Genomic DNA, 20284 nt, shown 5'->3' with positions numbered 1-20284 from the left:
AAATTACGTCCATCTCCGCTTTCCTCTAGGGGTCACAGTCTTCGCACCGTTAGCAATGACTGCTGCAACTTAACCTGCTTCGGGACACGGAGGCCTCCCCGGTCAGGTTACAATTAACATTAATCCCCAGATTGCAACGTCCGATCGGGTTTTGCCTGGGCAACGGATGAACGGCTGGGTTCATGCAGGAGCGGCTCGGCAACGGAGCAGCTGGTTTGCAAGAGAAAGGACACAAAGCCTGTCCAGTGCAGGTTAGGGAGAGGGAGCGCGCGCGCGCGCCGGGTCCGCCTGTCAATCTCGGTGCGGGCGAGGGGCTTTGTCCCCAGAAGTAGGGAGCAGTAGTAGCTACCAGCGGGGCACCGCGCACCAAAGTTCCCCTCGAAAGCAGCATTAAAGAGACACAGAAGATTAATTTTCTTAAAACAAGCAAACACTTCTCCTCTGACTCCTGCCCGGTGAGTAGCACGCTGAAAGTGGATTTTTTTTAAAGAAGTGTTAATTTTATTTTGCATTGCTTTATTACTAGAAATATGTTCTTTGCTTTTACAAGAACATGGCTCGTGTATTTTTATACCCAAACACGGCTTGCTCGGAAGATTCTGGTACCTTTCCATCAATTTTTTTTTGGTACATTCCTGGCATGTTTAAGTAAATCCCTGTTTAAATGTATTATTTGAGGTATCATAAGGCAGTAAGGAGTTTTGCCTCAGCTTGGCTTGCCCTTTCTAGATTCTCTGGATCGTGCAGCTGAAGGGCAGGATGCAGTCATTGGAGTGAGCTGGTTGTATCTTCCGAGGAGCCGGACTGGGTTGGAGTCCCCGGGGAGCCGCTGAGTGCGGGGGTTCAGCTGGCGTTTGGGTCATCTGGGGACGTGGCCGGGCACCAGCGGTCGCTGCGGGGTGAGAAATCCCCCAGGCACGTAGATTTAAATTTAGACGTTTACATTCAAATTAATCGATCTCGTTATCTGGATCCCTGCAGGCTTTTAATGGTAAGATTTCCTTCCTTTCCACCCCCTACCTCGCTACTGTGTCAATGTTTCCACCTCGCTATTGCGAATAAGGTATTAAAATAAGAATTTCTTGGAATATGTCTTTCAATTTAAAACAAAAACAACATTCTGTGAGCGGGTCGTATGTTCTTTACTATTAGATGTTACGTTACTTTAGTAGTTTTATACTATCTCTACAAACATTTAGGCATGGTTATGTATTTTACATTACAACTTGCTACATTTAAGATGTTAACCGTATTCCAATAAGGAAATAAAAATTAGATTGTGTTTTGCTTTTCGGCAGAACTAATTTATCAACTGAAAAAAGGTTTGCGTTTGTATAGCGCTTTTCACATGCTGTTTTAAAGGTCCAAAAGTAATTTACATCCAATGAAATATTTCTGTCGCTCAGCCATTAGTAATGTAGGAAATGCAAGCTCCCATAAACAGCCACGTGATAATGATCAGATAATCTTGTTTTGAAAGAAATACAAGGATATGTATTGGCCAGGGCACTTGTTTGAAACAGGGCCACGGATGATTTTGCTTTCACCTGAGGCAGGGTCGTGATGTCTCATCTGAAAGCTTGTACTTCTGGCTCCCACACTACTGGACTGAAATGTCAGCCTAGAGTTTTATGTTCAGGTCTCTGCAGTGGGACTTAAAACCATAAACTTTTGACTCAGATGATAATGTTACTACTGGGTCAGGGCTGACACTGACAATTCTAAACTGGTAGATCAAAGGTTAAACAAATAATAGATTCACCTTGATTCTATAATTAAGTGTTGTGGGTACCTGCTCCTAAAAAGAATATAATTTATTTATGATTGTTGACCACAACACATTGGTGGTCTGGAACGAAGACTATGCCTGTGATAATAGTTGAATGAAGATTTGTGTTTTGATTCAGAAACAGAAAAGCTGGAAAACCGAAGCAGGTCAGCAGCATCTGTGGAAAGAAGAAGTCAATGTTTCAGGTTTGTGACCCAAACCCCTCGCTCATCCAATGAAGGGTTGCAGACTCAAAATATTGACTGTAGCTCTTTCCAGAGCTGCCTGATCTGCTGAGATTTCACAGAATTCTCTGTTTTTGTTTCAGGGTTTCAGCATCTGCAGGAATTTTTTTATTTGTCATTTTCTGTTTAGATTTTGCCTTTCACTGTGGTGATGATGATTGGGGCTGGGGCAGGAGTGAAAGAAAGAAAGAGACAATGTCAACCGGAAAAGGTTAATCAGACTTTGATACAAACTTCTGACAGGCATAGAAAGCAGTTTGTCATAACTAAGACACTTTTATAGATTAACTACCCTAACTGTTACTCTTTCTCGCTTCCTGTCTGCCAAACAAATCCTCTTCCAAAACCAAAGAAGGTAGTGACCAGTGCTGGACAAAATTTGATGTACAGTGGCAGCGCTGCCCAGTCATGTTTAATTGACCATTCTTTATGAACGGATATTATGACAGCAGTGGCTTCTTGGCATCATGTCTCTACCAGTGGCAGTTGCGGTCAGTTGAAAAAATATGACTCTTTCTTTTGAATGAAGCCCTTCACCCATAACTAACTAAAATCGAGGCCAATATTTACACTGTCGCCTTAGGTGAGTTGACTCTCCACCTGCTTGGCTTTGGTTGTGGGATCTAGTCTGTATTGTTCAGTGTCATTATTCACTGAACCATCATTTGACCTGTTAAGAAAAAGCTATTTTCTCCTTGGGGCGCAAATCAGGAACAGTGTTTTGCATTACTTTGCTCCTTCCTTATCTTGAATCTAACACGCAATGAATTATCAGCATGATTTCAGGCTGAGGATTTTAAATCTCGTCTGTAAACTTGCATCAGTGATAGATTATTTCAAATCACTTCAGTTTTGTGTTTGAAGTTTTAGGCTGTGGATATTTGTACCTGTCACATAGAAATGCACTGTCAACTCCAGATAGGGCCACTGGAAATTGTTAGGCATTTTGCAATTTGAAAACTGATTTATTTTCAGGTCTTTATTATGCTTTATATAACTTGGGAGAAATTCTGTCTATTTTACCAATTCTGGAAAGCGCAAAGAACCCTTTTCCTCACCCACATCTTCTCAAGAAACACAACCACATCCCCTCTGTCCATGGACAGTATTCTTCCATCTCCAACATGCCCACTCTTCACCAACTCCTGGAAAGTATTATCATCTCCAAGGTTCATGTCCATCTTCAAGAAAATGCATTTTGAATTAAATTCTATCCCTACAACTTGACCTGTCTCCCTCTCTCTGCAAATTTTATTGTGATCAGTGCCTCATGTTCTTCCAGTGCCTCTGTTGTTCAGCTAGGGAGGACTGCCTCATTTGGTATTGCCCTTGCCTCTCAAGCTGCTGCCAGAGTTCAGTTACTAATTGCTCATCGTTTGTATCATGCCATTCCTTTCCTTTCATGTTTCACCATCTCTGGCTTCTCATGCATTCCCCAGTTCCTGGATCTACACAATTTCACATCTGTCTCGACTAACACTGATTGCTGTATTTTCACTGGTTTGGAACCTAAGCTCTAGAATTCTCTTCTCACATGTCTTTATCTCTACATATTCCTCTCTGTCTTTAAAATCTTCCTTAAACCTTACCTCTGGGACCAAATGCGTGACATTTTCACAGGCACCCTTCCAGAAGGAAACGGGGCCCTGGTATCACAATCTGCTCCAACTTACCTGATTCCACTAATGGGAAGTATGTTATATGGTATAAGTATCCTGTATGCCAATGTATAGGCTTTTCTCTGCCTTATCTAGTGATGGCACCGTGACAACATTATCCAAAGCCATGTCTTCAGGTTTCACATTGTTTCCTGAAGGCACCTTGATCAGCACTCAGTTTACAACTAAATGCCTCTGCGTTGTTTCTTGGCTTGCCTACCATCTAGTTTTAGATGAGTGGCAATTTCCTCCAAGAGTTCACCAGAAAGATTAAAGTCACTATTCTTACCCTGCACCATCTATTCCATTTATCCTCAACAGTTACTAAAATTAATATCTTTCCAATGACAGGTATCCAATTAGCAATTTAATCTCTCTGATAATAACCCAAATGTGGTGAACTTGTTTTGTAAAGCTTGCACACCTATTTTCCATACATGTACATATGAAAGAATTGAAAGGCACAGCTTGTTTATGGAAAGAAGGCCTCATTGTTGTAAAGAATATAATATACATATCTTCATTCTAACAAATAGTGATTGCAAAAGGCAATCTTTAAAGCAGAAGAGGGATAATGTTTGTTTGGCAGTAGATCAACTGGTAATTCAACTAGAAGTACACGTTAGAAATACATGTGGTTTGGGACCATTGCTGACTATGGAAGACGAGGAGAGTCTGTTAATGTTTAAAATCTGAGTAGAGCTCTGTTGCCAGGGAGATAGGAAAATGACTCCAGACAACAGCAGAATGCCCTTGAAATATGAAGTGAAGTTAGTAGCTTGTTGAATAAAGTGAGCTTCTGATGGAAAACCCCATGGGAAGGAAATCTATCATCCTTGCTTGGATTGGTCTGATTGTGACTCCAGACCCACCAATGTAGTTCACTCTTAACTGCATCATCAGTTCAGCAGAAATTAAGGATGGAAAATATATGCCAGCATTGATGGAACTGAGCATGTGTCAAGAACAAATAAAAAAAACATATTCACAGTTTAAACTAATAACTGGAAGCTTCCTAATTGGTCAGCAGGATTACATACCTACTAGTATGACCTGGAATGGATGCTCAAAGGACACTGTGCTCAACAGGGATGATGGTGGAGCAGTGTAATTGGGCTCTGTACTCTTTTGAGGGTTGGGGTGGAAGATATCTTGGCTCTCTGTTGAACTCCTGAGCAAATGTATTCTTGCTTTTAGACAAGCAAAATGACGCAGATGCTAGAAATCTGAATTAAAGATAGAAAATTCTGGAAACATACAGCAGGTCAGATCACATCTTTTAATAGACATGTTTGTTATTTCAGATTGCTTTTTATCAGAACTGGGAAAAATTAAGAGCTAGGTAGGTTTCAAGATCTAAAGTATGGGGTAAGGGCAGGAGAATATGATGACAAAAGGGGGTGATTGTATAACGGTATGGTATGGGACAGCAATCATAATATTCTTCTGGAAGAGGTATAAAGAAGGGATTATTTATGGCTTTCATTTTCTCAAAATACCTTTTCCTGAAGTATACCACTATGCTTATTGACAATTTTCCAACTTTTATTTTTCTCATGGTTTAAAAATTAACATCTTTATGAAAGCAAGGCTCTTTCTTTATTTGGCTGGGAAGAACATTGCCTTGTCATAGTCACAGAATCCTAGTCACAGGGTCCTTGAACAGCTTTGCGGTTCTTGTTGATATTTAAAATTTGAAACATTTGGGTCTAAGTCTTTACATGTCATGTGAGTAGCACCACTCATGCACCATAAAATTAATTGCTAATATGTTAATCTGGGACTAAATCAAGTTATATGGAGTAAATGTCGAAATTTATGGAATAACAGGCCAGAGCACACATGTTGAGTAAACTTGGTATAGCTGGAACTTGATGGTATCAATAGTGGAATTAACTGTGGAGAACATTGGCACAGTGACACGTAACAGCTGCAGGAACCAGGGTTCAATCGTGATGTCGGGTGCCGTCTGTGTGGATTTTACACATTCTCCCCATGACACTGTGGGTTTCCATCAGATGCTATGGTTTCCTGCCAAATCCCGAAGACGTGCTTGGTAGGTTAATTGGCTATTGTAAGTTACCCCTTAGTGAAATAAGTGGCATTAAAAATAAATAAAAGTGAAATTGATGGTCGAAAGATAGAATGAGTTGCAGGCCAAAGGGACATAAGGAAGTGGGAATGAAATCGCTCTGTCAGGAGCTGGCATGGACTCAATGGCCCAAATGGTGCAATAAGAAATAAAGAAAGTAGCTATAGGCAAGGCAGTATATAAAGTGATCTGCCAATTATTCAACTGTTTACACAAAAGAAACATTGTAAACTGAGAAATAATTATTTGATAGATTAAAGGGCCCAGTCTGCTTAAAATCTGTACATCGGACAAACCTCCAGTCTGGGTAAACATTCATTACACTCCTACTGTAGCAAATATAGCCTTATCTGTGGAGGGAGAGCACGTCTGCATACAATGTTCCAGGGTGCTTTATAATTTCAGAATGATATCTTTACACTTCTAATCAAATCCTCTTGCAACAGTATTTGTTTTCCAAGCTGTACCTGCATGTTAACTTCCAGTGATCCCCATGCAAGGATACAATAGTTCATCTGAAATGTAACACTTTACAATCTAGTGCCATTTTAAAAAAAACTCTGGATTTCTATTTATTTCTCGTGCAATGGATGATCTCATTTTTTTCCACATTATATTCCATCTGCCATGGCCTTGAACATTCCTTTAACATGTCCATATCCAGCTGAAAGCTCTCTGCATCCTCCTCACAAACCACACCAGCAGAAGCTTTGTATCCAGTTCCCTTTTGAATGTCATGATTGAATCTGCTCACATTACTCCCCAGACAATCTATTCCAGATTCTGACCACTTGCTGTGCTTTTAAAAAAAAAATCCTCAGGGCACTATGGTTCTTTTGTCAATCATCTTCCATCTATGTCTTATGCTTCTTGACCCTTTCTCATGTTGGACCAGTTTCTACTCATCTAAGTCCAGACAGCTCATGATCTTAAAAACCTTTTTCTCAACCTCCTTTGTTCCAAGGAGAACACTCCCAGTTTTCCTACTCTGTCCATGTAACCAATATCCCTCATCCCTAAAATCTTCAATAAATCTTCTGAGACACAAGAGATTCTGCAGATGCTGAAACCTGGAGTAACACACACAAAATGAAAGGCAAAGTTGATAAAATTGATGAGCTCGGCATGGGTGCAGGAAGCAGCCCCAATGCAGTTGTCAATGTAGTGGACAAAGAAAGGCAAAGTTGATGAAATTGATGAAGGGTCTCGATCCGAAACGTCGACATTCCTGGTGAAGGGTCTCGACCCAAAATGTCAACTGTTTATTTCCCTTCATAGATACTGCCTAACCTGCTGAGTTCCTCTAGCATTTTGTGTGTGTTGCTCAATAAATCTCTTGCAAGGCCTTTGCATCTTTTCTAAATTATGGTGCCAAAGTAGGACATAATTCTCCAGTTCCGATCAAACCCATGTTTATGACCTCATGATTTCCTCGCTGTTGTACTCTGTGCCATTATTTGTAAAACCTAGAATCTCATATGTTTCTTTAATTGCTATCTCAACCTGCCCTGCCACTTCCAATGGTTTATGCACATAAAGCCTAATATCTCTCATCCTACTCCTCTTACAGTTGTCCCATCTAGTTTACAATGCCTCTCCTTGTTTTTATTCCTGAAGTGTAACAGATTTCAATTTTCTACATTAAATTTCATCTGCCACAAGCCTGCCCATTTTCCCTATCCATATTTAAGATGTATTCGTATTATGCTCATGGTTCACTATGCTTCTAAGTTTTGTGTTAACTGCAAATTTAAAGTTTTACATTAAACATCCAAATAATTAATATTTCTTTTTTTATTAAAAAGGATTGGTTCTAGTATTGATCTTTGCGGAGTTCCTCTACACTACCTTCTAATCTGAAAAAAACAACTATTCCAGTCACTTAGCCACTTTTCTATTGATGTTACTTCTGCCCTTTTATGCTGAGTTTCAGTCTTGATGACACCTATAATGCGGTGCTTTATCAAATGTCATTTAAAAATCTACATATACCGCATCAATTGTATTTCCTTCATAGTATTCCCCTTGTTACCTCATTCAAAAACACAGTCAAGTTAATTAAACATGATTGGCCTTTAATATATCCATGCTGACTTTCCTTCATCAATCCACATGCTTCCAAGTGATTGCTAGTTGTGTCCTGATTGTTTCAGTTTCCCTACCAGCAAGGTTAAACTAAAACAAAGATTGCTGGAAGTGCTCAGCAGGTCAAGCAGCCACAATGGGGAGATAAACAGAATCAACATTTTAGGTCGGGGACCCTTCATCAGGACCAAGGTTAATTTGCCTGTCTGGGAGCTATTGGGTATATTTCCATTTACCATCGATTTGTAACCCTATTGGAGATTCTTAGGATTCCCCTTTCCCACCAGTCTAATACTTTTCTCTTTGCCTTTTTTATTTCATTTTTACTTGCCCCCTGAACTTTCTACAATTAGTCTTGTTGTCACTCACATTGTCAACCTAATATCTGTCGTATACTTTTTTATTGTGTTTTATTTTACACTATCTCTTTGTCATTCAATGTTCTCTGGTTTTGACTTGCTTTCCCTCTTGTGCAAATATACCTGGAGCATAACTGAGTCATCTCCTTAAAGGCCTATTTTAACAAAATGTCCATAGGTAAAGACAGGCAGTAAATGTACTAAAATCTGTGTAGTCTGTAATGGCTGTATATTGATGCTTCAATTTAATAAATAAATTCTCTGATGATTCTTTCATGTTTGCTTTTGCATTTATCTTCTCATTTAAAAGTTGCCTAGATTTAAAATGGACTGCTTATAAACATCACAAACTCTTTGCTACCTTACATTACCAGCCCTCTGTTCTAATTGCTCTGTTATGTGGTGGATGCATAAAAGATATAAAATGCATTTTTTTTTCAAAAAAGATGCGAGTTGTAAACTTAAAGCATTGAGGCTTGAACCTCTTTGTAATGCATGCAATTTATAGATTTTTTTGTCAGTTGGGTTTGCTGTGTGCTATTGGGAATCTTTTGCAATAAATACCATAGAACCATAGAACAATACAGGCTCTTCAGCCCACCATGTTGTGCCGACCTTTAAACCTCGCTTAAGACTATCCAACCTCTTCCTCCCACACATCCCCCCATTTTAAATTCCTCCATATGCTTATCTAACAATCTCTTGAACTTGACCAGTGTACCTGCCTCCACCACTACCCCAGGCAGCGCATTCCATGCATCAACGACTCTCTGGGTGAAAAACCTCCATCTGATATCTCCCTTGAACCTCCCACCCATTACTTTAAAGCCATGCCCTCTTGTATTGAGCATTGGTCCTTCTCTCCAAAGAGTAAAGCCCTAGCTCCCTTAGTCTCTCCTCATAATTGTTACTCTCCAAACCAGGCAGCATCCTGGTAAATCTCCTCTGCACCCTTTCCAACGCTTCCACATCCTTCCTATAATGAGGCGACCAGAATTGGACACAGTACTCTAAGTGTGGTCTAACCAGAGTTTTGTAGAGCTGCATCATTACGTCGCGGCTCTTAAACTTGATCCCCCGACTTATGAAAGCTAACATTCTATAAGCTTTCTTAACTACCCTATCCACCTGCAAGGCAACTTTCAGTGATCTGTGGATACGAACCCCTAGATCCCTCTGCTCCTCCACACTGCCCAGAATCCTGGCATTAACCTTGTACTCCGCCTTGGAGTTCGTCCTTCCAAAGTGTACCACCTCGCACTTCTCCGGATTGAACTCCATCTGCCACTTCTGTGCCCAGCTCTGCATCCTATCAATATCCCTCTGCAATCTCCTACACTATCCACATCACCACTGACCTTTGTGTCATCTGCAAACTTGCTAACCCACCCTTCTATCCTCTCATCCACGTCATTAATAAATATCACGAAAAGTAGAGGTCCCAGAACCGACCCTTGTGGGACACCACTAGTCACAGCCCTCCAATCTGAATGCACCCCCTTCACCACAACCCTCTGCTTTCTATAGACAAGCCAATTCTGAATCCACTCGCCCAAGCGTCCCTGGATCCCATGCCCTCTGACCTTCTGAAGAAGCCTACCATGTGGAACCTTGTCAAACGCCTTACTAAAATCCATGTAGACCACATCTACTGCACTACCCTCATCAATCTTCCTGGTCACCTCCTCAAAGAATCCTATCAGGCTTGTGAGACATGATCTTCCCTTCACAAATCCATGCTGGCTGTCCCTAATCAGTCCATGATTCTCTAAATGCTCATAGATCCTATCTCTAAGAATCCTTTCCAACAGTTTGCCCATCACAGACGTAAGGCTCACTGGTCTGTAATTCCCTGGACTATCCCTACTACCTTTTTTTGAATAAGGGGACAACATTTGCCACCCTCCAATCCTCCGGTACCATTCCCGTGGACAACGAGGACTCAAGGATCCTAGCCATATATAATTGCATGTTCCTGAGTTGAACTTTGACATACTTGGCATTATTTTTTGTAGCAAATTTTGTTAAATTTTAGATCTGTAAATCAGAGCCAAATGAAACTTGGAAGAGGCATAACGTGTGTTTACCTGCACTGTTGCACACTGATTTTCTTTTCAAAATCATATCGTAGTAAATCAGAACTTAGTAACTAATAAAGAGGAGGGAAATCCTCCAAAGAATGAAATATAAATTCACCCAGTTACTCAAAGCTCTCTTTTTAGAAGTTTGTTTTTATCTGCCTTGCTGTGCTGAGGATCATCCTAAGATTCTGGAGTTTCTACAGGATGCCTTCCACAAATCCAGTGGAAATCTGCAAACTTCACCACTGTTTCCACTCATTCTCACATCCTTGGGTCTCAGAAGGCCAGCCTTTGGGTCTTCCCCATCTTAAAGGCAAGTTGGTGGTAGAACCTTCAATGACCTTTACCCCCTTTTCTGCTGCTCACTCCCTAAAACTTTGTCTCTCTCTTTCCTCTTTCCAACCTTCCCTTCCCCCCCAACCCCCACCCCACTCCTCAATATGAAATGTTTCCAAATGAAATTTTACCACCTTTCTCTATGGTTCTGTTATGTGGATTTTTCAATTGTGATGTATTTTGGGAAGTTTTTTCTGCATGCAGTTTTTATTGCTTTTTATTTGTCATTATGTGTTACACCGATATTTGTTTTCTTTTAAAGCCTTCTTGATTTAGTAAATCTAAAAGTGTTGTCAGGTGGCAGGTAACGTTGTACCCACAAACATATTCACGCTGTTCTCAACAGTGCAACCTGCTTGCAAAACTATGTAACTTGTAAAAATAATGCACTAATAATATTTCAATATAAAAGTTGTACAGTGCCACCTGTTTAGATACATGGATTAAAACAATGTGACTCTCTGTTATACCAAATTTCTACCAATATCCTTCCACTCCTGATTTTTGGAAAGCTAATCTTTGATGAAATATTCCCACTCCCCATGCTGAACATGTAAAATAATACATGTTAATACAAGAATGCCAGTTACCCATCAGTATATCAACCATGGGGCCCTTTGTTCCATTGGAGCGTTGGAGCTGTCATGTCATATTGGCTGACAATGTTAAGTTGGAAGGAGGAAACTGGACGAGGAGTGTGGGGCTTTGCAACAAAATGAAATTCTCATCTGAGCAGAGATCTCACCAGACGTGGTTGAGATCATAAGCTAGATCTTGAAGTTTTATTCAAGACAAAACATACAAAGATTCTCTTTTAATCATCAGATACCAAGACCAGTTATTGCGCCACAACTGAATTTGGACAGTCTGGCAGATATTTGCTTTGATCTGGTATTATATATCTCTGCTAATCAATAAACTCATTAAATTATATATTTTTTCTTGACCTTTTCAAAAGAAAACTTCCCTTTGCTTATATTAAGATTGAATGAACTTTTCTGCTGTCTCTATGTAGTAAATTGTGTACAACCCTGTGTTATTTGGACTTGCATCAGCATTATGAAGATACTTAATGCTCAGAAATATCTAGAATAAATATATAACAATTATAGATCAATAACATTAGAAGGGACGATATTGTGGTTTTACAGTATGTAAAACCATAAATTTATGTTCACAGTTGTGATGTTTATGTCAAAAGTGTTTTAATGGAGATGTAATGTCTTCTGCTCCATGTAAAATTTTCAAGGAGGTGATTTTAATTTTTCTGTTTCATTAACTTTAGAATGTGTGCTGTTGGTGACGTTCTGGCGTCATTTGAACTCTTGTGTTCAAGTCAAGTGAAATAATTGGTCTGAATCCAAGTGAAATAATTGGTGCCAATCCAATGAAGTAACAAATCATTTTATACAATGCCTACTTTTGTAGGCTGACCAATGTGGTACAGGTTTCATATGTGAAATTTTCCCCAACTATTAAATTTAAGTATGGCACTATCTAAATATTTAAATTAAATGCAGATGGGGTTGAAGGTTCAGTACAAGGAACCCCTTGAGCACTTCTTAAGTCTAGCATGACAGTGCACTGGAGTTGTACTGCAAATGATGTCAAAACCAAATGGTGTGAGACTGTGCCCTCCAGGGGATCTCTGTCTGCTTCTGTCTGAAATTAGGTCGGACCCAGACTCTGAATTTATACTACAGTTTTAGCATTGCTGCAAAGTGGAATACAACTAGTGAAGACTAAATATGTGCTCAAACAGGGCCAAATAACATCAAAAGATTAGTCTTCATTATGAAATAGCATAAGAAGATAGCGTCTGCAGTTGAAATACGTTGAATTTTGGCTGTAGCACAGAGTCCAATTCAAGCAGTATAAAGATGTGGTTTCTCTTTATAAGCTAGCCACCATGTCAGTTTTACAAAATAATTATGAAATTTTCAAATGATCTGTGAAGAAGTTGGTCATTTACTTGGTTTGGAAAGAATAATGTAATTGGGTCACTATCATTTGCTGGTCAATAGCTGATGTGTGTTAAAGTAATTGGAATGGCCTAATTATTGAGTGAAATAATTGCAAAGGCATTGATTTTAAAATCTTTATGTAAGACAAGATAGCTGGTACATATTTCGGCACAAAACCTTAGCATATTATTTCAACAGGGTACGGCAGTTTACTGAGGTGTAGCATTGTTTTGGAAAGGTTTAGAAACAATGAACCATTTTAAGAACCATAGGCCCGACTTCTGAGTTTCACATACTTCTTGGTATTGGTTTATTATTGTCACTTGTACTGAAGTACAGTGAAAAACTTGTCTTGCATACCGATTGTACAGGTCAATTCATTACACAGTGCAGTTAAATTGAGTTAGTACAGAGTGCATTGAGGTAGTACAGGTAAAAACAATAACAGTACAGAGCAAAGTGTCACAGCTACAGAGGAAGTGCAGTGCAGGTAGACAATAAGGTGCAAGGTCACAACAAGGTAGTTTGTGAGATCAGAGTCTATCTCATCATATAAGGGAACCATTCAATAGTCATCACAGTGGGATAGAAGCTGTCTTTGAGCCTGGTGGTATGTGCCCTCAGGGTCCTGTATCTTCTGCCTGATGGGAAAGGAGAGAAGAGAGAATGACCCAGGTGGGTGGGGTCTTTGATTATGCTGGCTGCTTCACCAAGGCAGCGAGAGGTATAGACAGAGTGCAAGGAGAGGAGGTTGGTTTCCATGGCGCGCTGGGCTGTGTCCACAACTCTCTGCAGTTTCTTGCAGTCCTGGGCAGAGCAATTGTCATACCAAGCTTTGATGCATCCAGATAGGATGCTTTCTATGGTGCATCGATAAAAGTTGGTGAGTGTCAAAGGGGACTGTCAAGATTATCATTCTCTCTTGCTTAAAAAAAACAAAACTAAGTTGCATTATGTGTTTTTCCTTTAAGAACTATTATTTATGGCACAGTGGATTGGACATGGTGCAAAATGGAGAGAATGGCACTTAATGATTAATCCTTCAGTGAATGCTATCATGTAGGTTGTTTTGTTGGAGAAAGGGTGCTTGCCTAGAATTTACTTGTAAGTACCTAGTTCATCTCCCTCTGGCATGTGACCTTTAAATCTCGTCTGCTCATCCTTCGCAATACCGATCTTTGAGATGATGCTGTGGGTTGTAAGGTGCAATGACATACTGTGTCCATTATCTCTTTCTCCTCCTCATTTTCCTTCCATTTCCTTCCGCCCCTCTGTTGCTCCTCCTGTGCCCTCTTCTTCTGGGGAAGGGGAATTAGTTAACCTATCCTAACACAGAACAGGATGACACGGTGGCACAGCAGTTAGTGCTGCTGCCACAGAACTCCATCCATGCAGATTTGATCCTGATCTTGGGTGCTGTTGGTGCAGAGCTTGCACATTCTCCCTGTGGGTTTCCTCAGTGTACTCTGATTCCCTCCCCAATCCCAAAGATATGGTGGTATGTTAATTGGCAATTGTAGATAGTGTAGGTGGGTGGCAGGAACATTGAAGGGGTGGGGGGGGGTGTTGATGGGCCTGCAAGAGAGGGTAGTTTATTGGGAAATAAGTGGGAGAATGGGGCTGAAGGGAAAGCTCTGAGAGCTCTCATTGATTCAATGAGCTGAATGTCCTTCTATGCCATAAGAAAATATGAGGAGATTCTTGCATTTCTAAACCTGGGGCAAAGCAATTCTTATGGTTATGTAGTGCCACAGATGATAGTGAGGGTGTATACTCTTCATTGAGTCAAAGTGGATGTAATAATCACAATGAAAGATTGTTATTGAGCATACCTTGCAGGCTGTAGATTGCATTTGCCCTTGAGGTAGTCGCATTATCCATTATTGGTAGGATGACCTTGTCTCTTAAAGACAGGGATTGCAATCACATGCCTCCCCCCTTCCCCACCCATGTTATGACCTTCCTACTATTCCTTGTCATCTTTGTCTAAATGGAAGTGATGAGGGACATTGAGTAACCTTTTTATGTAGGCACAGAGATTTTGGACCAGGACCTCTTGTGTCTCTCAAAGTGAATCAGGACAGACTCCTCACTCTCCCCAAAAGCCATACTCCTCCTTGTTAGTTTCACTGTGTGTTGCCAGAGTCTGGTTACCATGGCAAGTTTAAGGGTGAATGCCCTTCAGACATTGGTATGCATCAAATTGTAGGTAGGTGTGGCAAACTGTTATCATAACAAAAACTGCATGAGTCTCGTTTTAATTCATGTATTTGAATGTAAGCTCACCTAAAGTTCAAACATCTCTTTGCTCAATTTCACTATTTATTTATGCAGGACTTGGGAGGGAGCAATGAAAAGCAATGATGGTTTATGCAGCAAATTGCTGAAATCCAATTTCTAGGCTATTACTCTAAAAGATTTGTTGCCTGATTGCTGATATAATAGGTGTAAAGTCCAACAATCAAACCTGCTGTTTTGGTGGTAAAATACAATGTTTGCATTCACACTCCTTGTACATTAAGTGAATATTAACTCCTGTTTCATGTTATCTTGAATCTTTTGTAATTTTATTTAAATTTGGACAACATTTTATATATTTCAGGTATCAAGGTGTTCTTTTAAAAATAAATGTTGTTATACATTTTGGTATGGGATGGAGATGTTTTGCATTTTTAATGGCAAACTTAAAATGTCTGTCAAATTGTGGTGGTGTCATCTGACCTTTAAAGACAAGAAAGGTAATGAAGGTTGTCAGCACCAAAGGGTATACCGAGAGATTCAGTTATGCAAGTTACTGTAGATGATGCACATTGATGAAGATGAAATACTTTTTATCACTTTACTCATGATTACATTAATAAGATAGGACATAATGCAAAGTTTAACAGAAAGAGCACACAGTTTCCCTTGGGCAATGGTGTTTGGCTCAGAAGGACAATCTTCTAACTTGAATCTAGTGATAAATTTAAATTTATCCTGCAACCAAAAGAGGATTTCGCAACAACCAAAATCTTTCACTATAATGGGTTTGAGCAAAATATCTCGAGGGTGACAGAAGCCTTTAGAATGTATGCTCCTGATGCCATTTGTTACTTTGATCAATAGTTTTGCTCATCTTTGGAACTGCAGTGCTTGAGACTGGTTGATTTAATAAAAGGATTAAATATTGGATGTCATTTCTGATCAAGCTTGGATTTGCATTTGTTTTGTCTCAGTTCTTAACCATTCTGCTCCTATAATTTAATACTAGAATATGGTTTTGGTTCTGCCACCAACTCATCAGTGCAAATCTCAAAAGGTGAATTCCTATATGTGTACCATGAACATGGATGGGCTGTTTGGTAGATCATATCCAAACCTACCTTGCCATTGTGCTTTGTTAAGGTTTGCACAATAGATCCTTGTAGATTTTCTTTGCTTAGCTAGTTACTTCCATTTTTTACTCACCATCTCCCCAAGCTTGGCAGGCGTAGCCAATTGTAGGAGCCTGTTGCTGCCCATCATGACATCAGTTAGGTCATCGGACATCTGAAATGAAGCTAAAACTCAAATTCACTTGGACTATATCTGACACCTCTCTCTCCTTCCTCGATCTTTCCATCTCCATCTCAGGAGATTTCTTAACACTTGCATGGACCCCAGCTATGCCTGCCTCTTCGGTGGCAGTTTATGTTTCAAGCCTACTCCAGCCCCATTCCTCAACTCTTCCTTCACTATATTGATGACTGCATTGGTGCCACCTCTTGTATCCGTGCAGAACTCGACAGTTTCATAAACTTTGCCACAAATTTTCACCCTGCTCTCCAATTCACTTGGACTATATCTGACACCTCTCTCCCCTTCCTCGATCTTTCCATCCATCTCAGGAGATTCCTTATCCAACAACATCTTCCACAAACCCACCGATGCCCACAGCTACCTCGATTACAGCTCCTCCCACCCGGTGAGACCAAACGCAGACTAGGTGACCATTTCGCAGAACACCTGTGCTCCATCCGTAACCGCAATCTGTATCTCCCCATTGCCAGTCATTTCAACTCCCCTTCCCACTTTATCACAGATATGTCAGTCCTCGGCCTTCTCCACTGCCAGGAAAATTCCAAGCACAAACTGGAGGAACAGCACCTCATTGTCCATCGTGGAACCTTACAGCCTAATAGTATGAACATTGAATTCTCCCACTTTAAGTCCCCACCGACACCCACCCCCAACCATTCTTCTTCTTTTCTTCCCTTTCCTAGCCTATCTCTTTTTTCTCTACCCCTTTTTTTCCTCTCCTTACCTTTGACCCATCCCCCGGTGGATCTGCTTTCCCCTCCTCCCCTGCACCTGCTTACCTGCATCTACCTATCACCACCTTGTGCCCACCTTGCCTTCCCTCTTCTGTCCACCTATCACTGATCTGCTTTTCCCTTCCATATATTGGGCTTCTCCTTTTCCTATCTTCAGTCGTCAGGAAGGGTCCTGACCCGAAACATTGACCGTCTGCTTTTCTCCACGGATGCTGCCTGGCCTGCTGAGTTCCTCCAGCATCACAGTGTTTTTCATCTCAAATGAAACCAATGCTGACCATCTGGCTGGAGTGTTCAAGGATATCTTCAACCTCTCACTGCTGCAGTCGGAGGTTCCCACCTACTTCAAAAGGGCAGCAATCATACTGGTGCCCAAGAACAGCAGAATGAGCTGTGTCAATGACTATCACCTGATAGCATTCACATCTACTGTGATGAAGTGCTTCAAGAGGTTGGTTGTTGCTAGAATTAACTCCTGCCTGAGCAAGGATCTGGACCCGCTGCAATTTGCCTACCGCCACAACAGGTCTGCAGTGGATGCAATCTCACTGGCTCTCCACTCTGCTTTGGAGCACCTAGACAACAGCAAAACATACGTCAGGCTGCTGCTTATCAATTACAGCTCAGCATTCAACACCAACATCCCCTCAATATTAATCAACAAGCTTCAAAACCTGGGCCTCTGTACCCCCCCTTTGCAACTGGATCATCAACTTCCTTATCGGGAGACCACAGTCAGTGTGGATCGGTAATAACATCTCCTCCTCACTGACAATCAACACAGGCGCACCCTAAGGATGCTTGCTTAGCCCACTGCTCTACTCTCTACGCACTCATGACTATGTGGCTAGGCACAGCTTAAACACCATCTATAAATTTGCTGATGACACCACTGTTGTTGGCAGAATCACAGATGGCGATGAGGAGGCATACAGGAGTGAGATAGGTCAGCTGGTTGAGTGGTGTTGTAACAACAACCTTGCACTCAATGTCAGCAAGACCAAGGAATTGATTGTGGACTTCAGGAATGAGTGGTCGGGAGAACACGCACCAGTCCTTATTGAGGGGTCAGCAGTGGAAGGGGTGAGCAGCTTCAAGTTCCTGGGCATTAACATCTTGGAGGATCTATCCTGGGCCCAACACATTGATGCAATCACAAAGAAGGCACGTCTGTGGTTCTACTTCATTAGGAATTTGAGGAGATTTGGTATATCACCAAACTCCTGCAAATTTCTGTAGATGTATGGTGGAGAGCATTCTGACTAGTTGCATCACAGCCTGGTATTGGTATTGGTATTGGTTTATTATTGTCATTTGTACCGAGGTACAGTGAAAAGCTTGTCTTACAAACCGATCGTACAGGTCAATTCATTACACAGTGCAGTTACATTGAGTTAGTACAGAGTGCATTGAGGTAGTACAGGTAAAAACAATAACAGTACAGAGTAAAATGTCACAGCTACAGAGAGAGTGCAATGCAATAAGGTGCAAGGTCACAACAAGGTGGATTGTGAGGTCATAGTCCATCTCATTGTATAAGGGAACCATTCAATAGTCTTATCACAGTGGGGTAGAAGCTGTCCTTAGGTCTGGTGGTACGTGCCCTCAGGGTCCTGTATCTTCTACCCGATGGAAGAGGAGAGAAGAGAGAATGTCCCGGGTGGGTGGGGTCTTTGATTATGCTGGCTGCTTCACCAAGACAACGAGAGGTGAAGATAGAGTCCAAGGATGGGAGGCTGGTGTCCGTGATGCACTGGGCTGTGACCACAACTCTCTGCAGTTTATTGCTGTCCTGGTCTGAGCAGTTGCCATACCAAGCCGTGATACATTCTGATAGGATGCTTTCTATGGTGCATCGGTAAAAGTTGGTGAGAGTCAAAGGGGACAAAACAAATTTCTTTAGCCTCCTGAGGAAGTAGAGGTGCTGGTGAGCTTTCTTGGCCGTGGCTTTGACCAGGACAGGCTGTTCGTGATGTTCACTCCCAGGAACTTGAAGCTCTCAACCCTCTCGACCTCAGCACCATTGATGTAGACAGGTGCATGTACACCAGCCCCCTTTCCTGAAGTCAATGACCAGCTCTTTTGTTTTGTTGACATTGAGGGAAAGGTTGTTGTCATGACACCATTCCACTAAGTTCTCTATCTCCTTCCTGTACTCTGACTCATCGCTGTTTGAGATACGGCCTACAACGGTGGTATCATCTGCAAACTTGTAGATGGACTTGGAGCAGAATCTGGCCACACAGTCATGAGTGTATAGGGAGTAGAGTAGAGGGCTGAGGACACAGCCTTGTGGGGCACCAGTGTTGAGAATAATCACGCCAGAGGTATTGCTGCCTATCCTCACTGATTGTGGTCTGTTTGTTAGAAAGTCAAGGATCCAGTTTCAGAAGGAGGTGTTGAGTCCTAGGTCTCGGAGTTTGGTGACAAGCTTACTTGGGATTATTGTATTGAAGGCAGAGCTGTAGTCAATAAACAATAGTCTAACATAGGTGTCTTTACTGTCCAGATGCTCCAGAGCTGAGTGTGGGGCCAGGGAGATGGCACCTGCTGTAGACCTGTTTCAGCAATAGGCAAATTGCAATGGGTCCAGGTTGTCTGCCATGACCAACCTCTCAAAGCACTTCATGATGGTGGATGTCAGAGCCACTATATGGAGGCTCCAATGCACAGGATCACAAGAGGCTGCAGAGGGTTGTAGACTTAGCCAGCTCCATCGTGGGCACAACTCTCCCCACCATCGAGGACTCCTTCAAGGGGTGGTTCCTCAAGAAGGTGGCATCCCATCACTGAGGACCCTCACCATCCGAGACATTCCCTCTTCCCGTTACTACCATAGGGGAGAAAGTACAGGAGCTTGAAGACCCAAATTCAATGGTTTAGGAACAGCTTCTTCCCCTCTGCCATCAGATTTCTGAATGGTCCATGAACCCATGAATACTACTTTGTTATTCCTTTTCTTGCACTATTTATTTTGTAATTTTTAGTAATTTTATGTCTTTGCACAGTATTGCTGTCGCAAAACAACAAATGTCACAAAATACAAGTCAATGATAATAAACCTGATTCTGATCCTTGATTCTGAAAATCTTTCATCTGTATAACTTTTCCATCAGTTTAAAAAAGACTGACATACTCTGTATGTACAGTACATTCCCAAATAACTAGTATAATTTCTAAAGTAATAGTATCCCTTGCTTTCTTACAATCAGGCTCTTATTGTCAGTCATTGGGTGTTTTTTGACTTGTGGTTATAAAGGGTTGAATTGCTAAATTTAGATTTAAAAAGCTGTCAAACACTCGCTTTGCCTGCCATCAAAGTGGCACAGTGAGACTCAAGATTGAGGAGAGGTGCTGGGAATGCAACATCACGATATAACCGTTTAGTCTCTACACATCCCTCT

General features: G+C 41.2%; 1 protein-coding gene across 1 annotated transcript in view; it reads left to right on the top strand.

Annotated features, from left to right (window-relative positions):
• Positions 1–411: 411 nt before the first annotated feature.
• The window catches only part of LOC127571700 (SPRY domain-containing SOCS box protein 1-like), a 152738-nt gene continuing 132865 nt past the window's right edge, over positions 412–20284 (top strand). The window contains exon 1 of the mRNA XM_052018314.1: positions 412–455. The gene's annotated coding sequence lies outside the window, so the exon portion shown is untranslated. The remainder of the gene's footprint in view (positions 456–20284) is intronic.

The sequence above is a fragment of the Pristis pectinata genome, chromosome 6 (assembly GCF_009764475.1).
Source record: "Pristis pectinata isolate sPriPec2 chromosome 6, sPriPec2.1.pri, whole genome shotgun sequence".
NCBI classification, from domain to species: Eukaryota; Metazoa; Chordata; class Chondrichthyes; order Rhinopristiformes; family Pristidae; genus Pristis; species Pristis pectinata.
This window is presented reverse-complemented; position numbering and strand designations above follow the sequence as displayed.